Consider the following 6,000-nt stretch of genomic DNA (forward strand, 5'->3'; position numbering starts at 1 on the left):
ACAAATGAAGTTAACTATGACATGTGGCAGAAAAAAATGCTGTTTGTACACAACCTTGCCTGTACTGTAACAGATGAGATTTTTAGAAAAGGTATTTCATTGGTATGGGAAACTGGAGTGAGTGAAAATTTAAAATAATATGCTTTCATTAATTTTGTTGAATGGGATGGTGCTGTCAAGGCTAAGGAAGGCATGAATGGCAAAGATTTAGAGTAAGAAAATATTGATACTGTTTTTCCCTAACCCACCAGATCAAAAAAATAAAAGAAAGAAAATCTCAGAAACAAAGAGCAAAGAATCAGATGTGTGATGACTGCTACTATTACCATCCACCTCATATGCCCCCTCCAAAAAGAGGTCAAGAGCCGAGAGGTAGAGGTTACTATGGATATCAGATTATTATGATTGTGAAGATTACGGTTATTGTGTCTATAATTACTGTAATTACCATGGTAGAGATAAAGATCTCTACTATGGTTGTGAAGATTCTCAAGTTGGAGCTAGAGGAAGCAGTGCAGGACGGGATGCTGCTCCACCTGGAGGTCACTCCCAGTGGTACAGCCTGTTATTCACAGACAGGAAATCCTTTGTCAGGAAGAGGTGTTTGTGGTGCTGATATGAGAAGAGGTGCCCAACAAGAAAGAGACCATGGGCAAGGCAAAGGGGTCTGTATTAGTCAGGGTCTCTATAGTCTCTCTGTCTCTCTCTCTCTGTCTCTCTCTCTCTCTGTCTCTCTCTCTATATATATATATATATATATGTGTGTGTGTGTGTGTATACATTTCTATGTGTACATGCATACATGTATATATAGTTTCTATATATCACTATATTTACATATAGCCTATAGAGAGAGAGGATTAATTAATATATTAAAATAAGATTTATTAGCTTGGCTTACATGGTACAGTCTGGGTAGTTCAACAATGGCTATCTTACACTGGTAAGGTTAAGAAGCCAGCAGTTGCTCAGTCCATGAGACTGGTTGTCTCAGCAGCTCCAATCTGGAACAGAAGACCTGAAGGACTCCTGGAGAGATGCTAGTCTTCAGCCTCCACTGGAAAGTGGTTCTAATTCAGTGAAAGAAAACAGCAGTGACAACAACAGGATAGATGAACTTGCCAGCAAGAGTAAAGACAAGCAGGCTCAAAGCAAAGTCTAGCTACCATGTTGTGATAATACTAAGTCAATAACAGAAGCCAAATGGAGAAGAAACAAGGATCTCCAGTCAACAATAGCACCACTCAACAATCCTGTGAACAGTCCAACTTGGAGATTCCAGTCCAGGAGAGCTTTCAGATGGCTCCAGTACTAGTCAACATCAAGTAGGAAAGAATTACTCAGTTTAGCCTAGCCAATATGCACACTCAAGATACTGAGTACTCATTTTAAGCTGTTCAGTTCTAAATATATTTACTGTATACAACAGGTAAAGCTGATCCTAGAGGTTGGCCTTGCCTTTTAGTGCTATCGATTGGGAAGATGGCCATTTATGTCACGCTGGTTATCAAACATCTATGGAAGTTCATTTGTTGCTCTAAAATCAAATAATTTGTCTTCCTACATACATGAAAGGCCACTTGACCTATATACATTGAGTTTGACTGCTGAGAGCATGTAAAGTTGTCCTAAACATGCTGCTTTGAATCTTTTCCAATACTCAAAACCTGTGATTTTTTGAAATAATTATTAGGCGGGAAATCATAATTTCATTTCTTCTAAAAAAATGCCTCAAGTTATAAAAAAAATCTAAAACCAAAAGGATGTAGGACACAACTTCATCTATAACCCTTAGTTCTGCAACTTCACCTGCAAGACCCTGTTCCTTTGCATTCAGAATGTCAAGGCAGCATTGCAATGACAAATTTCTTTGGAATGCATAAGCCCTGGAACACAAGCATTAGGATTGGCAGGAATGGTTCTTGTCTGAAGAATTAAAGGACAACATATTTTAAAATTAATCTGAAACTGGTCTTACAGAATCAAAGATTAATAACTGCTAAGGAGTTAATTTCTAAACTGACTCAATAATAAATGTCTAAATATTCATAGGTTCCAAAACTAATCTTAAGCTAGACTTTTCCCAATTAAGTGAAACAGAGCACATTACAACTGTACTAGCTAAATATCTGTGCACAAAATCATTTTGTTCCTCATCTGGGATATTAAATTGGGAGTCCCAGATAGGACATTTGTTGAAATTAAAGCCAGACTACAGATGTGAGAGGTCTAACACAAGAGGACTAATAGGCCTGCAATTTAAATCATCACTTTTTCCTATAATTCTACTTTGGCTATTATTCTTCTAAACAACTATTGAAAGTTACTTTCTGTTCCATGACCACTTGGAAGTGGTTAGTTGATAAAACAAGATATCTGAAACAAGTTAAATGGCACTGAAAAACAATCTTGGAAATCAGAATTTCCGTAGTTACTTGTTATACTCAAATTTGAATAATTAATCATGAATGGCGTTTTTGGCTATTTTTTATTCAACCTTCATACACTAAACTATGATACATACTGAGGTTTCAGAAATAAAAGACTCAGATTCTCCTAGTGAGCCAGCTCCAAAATCACAGGACAAGGTGTCAGGAGAGAAGAGCTTCAGTCATGAGGCAAATGGAGAGAGTAGGTAACACTCTTCAGGGAGTTTACCCACTTCCCCATTTTATGCTAGGATTTTTCATCTGGCTTGAGCTTATGTGGCTCTTGTACACACTGTCACCATTGCTGTGAGTTTATATGAGTAACCGACCAGCTGTCTGGAAAATTGTGTTTCCTTGTGGTCATCCACCACCTCTGACTCTTACAATCTTTCTACCCCCTCTTCCACAATTATCTCTGAGCCTTGGGAGGCAAAGGTTTGAAACAGGTGTCCTATTCAGGGATAAGTTCTCAGTAGTCTCTTATTCATTGCATGTTAGCCAGTTGTAAAACCAGGACTTCTAAGTAAATAAGAAAGACAATTTGTGACATTGTAATGTATTGTTTCTGCAATATTACAATAGAATTGTACTATGAATATAATATTATGATACTATAAACATAAAATTGTATTATAAATGCAACAATAACAAGAAATAACTTTCTCTAAAAACAAAAATATAACAAAATCATACTTTATTTTCTTACCTTTTTTTTTTTAATGTGCAAGAAGTAAATCAGTGATCTGAGATGTGTCCAAAGATTATCTCATCTCTGGACAGGCATTTTAAGCAATAATATGGCAGCAGTTGATATCATTCTCAATTTCATTTCACGTTTTCGAAAGTCCAAGGTAATTCCAGTACCATCAACATACTGAACCAGAAACATCATAAAGTACATTCAAGTAAAAGGCGAGATTGCAGGAACATAAAGAAGACGTCACATCATCTGCTACTTGTGATGACCTAGAGGGAAAGGAACTGTAAATTAAGACAATGTGAATGGAGGTGCAGAAGATAGGAGAATGTAGACATTAGGAAAATAAGACTGATGGCTTAGTGGTTGGTTGGAAGTGGGAGATAAGGAGAAAGGGAAGAGTCAAAAGCTCTTTCCAGATCTGTTTGATTGACAGTCAAAGAAATTCTCTTAAATTCTGAATTACTGTCACTTCTTCTTCCTTGCACGCTCACATCCCCTGACAGCATCTCCTCACCCCACCTCTTCTCTCTAACCAGTCACAGTAGCACTTTGACTATTCCTCAAATATACCAAGTACTGTTGTTTGAATGTAATTTGCCCTCCCAAGGCTCTGTGTGTGATATACTTGACCATCAGTGTCAGGTGAAAGGGTAATGAACCTTTAAAATGCAAAGCTAGGATGTTGACCAGTTTGATCTTGTGTGTGTGTACGATCAATTCTAAGTGGACTCAATGGGCCAGAAGAAGAAAGAAGAGGGAAAGGAGAGGAATGGGAGGAGGGGGAGGAGGAGACATGAAGTTGGGAGTGATCCTGGAGGAGCTGGATGGGGTGAGTAGGATTAGACGGGATCTAAATACTTTGTATCGCTGCATGAAATTGTCAAAGGATCAAAAGATACAGAGCTAATGGTGGGTCATCAGAGGCATTGACACCAGAAGAAAACCCTTGGTAACTCTAATGAGAGTGAATTGTTATAAAAGCCTGAGCCTGTGATGTAACATACTAAAAATAACTGTTTATTGGAAAAGGAGTCATTTCAGAAAAAAAATTTAAAATGAACAGTTCTTTCAGGGAAAAAAAAGGCTGAGGCTGACTCCTCCCTCAATCACTCTGTCTTCCTGCCTGGAATCACCTAAACTAAGTCTCACACAGTACCTTTGAATTTGATTCTTTTGCTCCCACATGCACTCCCACTGTGATTTCACCCACTGGGAGATCCTCCTCAGAGCTGATGCACAAGTCTTACCTTGAACCTCCAGAGTTTGAGCTAAATAAACCTCTTTCCTTCATAAACACTTGCTTTGGAAATCTGGCATAGCAATGGAAAGCTAATACACTCAGCATGCCTTGGGTTTTGCATTGCTCCTCTTCATTGCCTGGAATGTCCCTCCCTCAGTGCAGTGGTGGACTATAACTAGGAGTTGTGAGCCGAATCAACCCTTTCTCCCTTAAGTTGCTTTTCTCAGAATGTTTTATCACAGCTACTGGGAAAGAAACTAAGACACTTAGTGAACAGCTACATATAGTTCTTTGGAACTCTACAGAGTTTTGTGTAGTAGGAATTAGAAATCATTGACATGCAGGTCTAACCCAGGAAAATTCATCAAATGGTCACAAAGGTCTATGTTCTTCCACTACAAATACTTGAGTGCAGGCAAAAGAAAATTCTAGCTATCTTAAATCCCCCCAAAGAGCCCCTACTGACCATCTTTCAGGGAACTCACACACTTCACTAGAGATTATTCAAATCAGACATGGAAAACTGAACATAGTAACAGAGGCTTAAACAGAAAATAAAACTATGACCTCTTAGTGTCTCCAACCCTACCCGACACTGATGCCAAAGCAGAACACTGCCCTTTCCCCTACATGTACCCTCTAGTGATGTGAGTTTACCATCACCATTTCTCCAGTTTATACACTCATTCAAAGACCTAGAACAAAATCCCAAGTTTACTAAGTCTGGGTCACCTGTCCATGACCCTGGCCTTTGGCAGAAGTGTCTTCTCTATCCCTGTCTTTCACCATCATTTATATCAGCAGAGATTTCCCCTAAGCAAGGAGTCTTGACAGCAAAACTGCCATAAAAAGCCCACACATGCTTACCCAAAGCATAGAATCAAGACAATCCAAAGTGTAGAGTGTTAAACACAAAATCCTGGTCCTCACTGTGTTGAAAAAGATGGATGGGAGCATAAGGCAAATGAAAAAGTAATAGAACAAACAGACTGAGAAATGGGGAGCAAACAAGGAAATAAGGCAGTAGAAATAACTTTAAGAAGCAGTCATCAATTCCAAATGCCACAGGGAGGTGAAGCAATATAACTATAGAAAGCCATCATTAGATTTCTTGATAAGAAAAGTTTTACTGGAACACATGCACACAGAAATTAGAACTTATTGGTCTTATAAAAGGGATGTAAGAAGAAAACAGAATGAAAGAAACGCTTTCAAGAATCAGAACTTCATAACCATATCCCCCAAAATCTCCACTTCTTCTGGAAATAAACGTGAAATAAATAATTGCATATTCAGCAGAGCTCCACTTGAATATGGTTCTATTTTTGTTCGTTTTGGTTTGGGTTTTACATTTTTGCTTAGTGTATAAAATAACAAATTCCAATAGGAAAGTTTTCATACATTTATGTTGTACCTTTTCATATTAACCTCCCCACTACTGCCTCTTGAGACTGGTTTTATGTGCTGTTTATATTAATAAGAAATGTGAAATGACACAAATATCAATAAAGTGGGGAACTGATTAGGCACACATCTGTTCAATGGAACATTACATAGCCAGTTAAATTGAATAGAAATAAATTTATGCACCCACAAATCATAGAACAGAAATAAATTTATCACCCATACAA

The sequence above is a fragment of the Nannospalax galili genome, unplaced genomic scaffold, assembly GCF_000622305.1.
Source record: "Nannospalax galili isolate Female #2095 unplaced genomic scaffold, S.galili_v1.0 scaffold819, whole genome shotgun sequence".
NCBI classification, from domain to species: Eukaryota; Metazoa; Chordata; class Mammalia; order Rodentia; family Spalacidae; genus Nannospalax; species Nannospalax galili.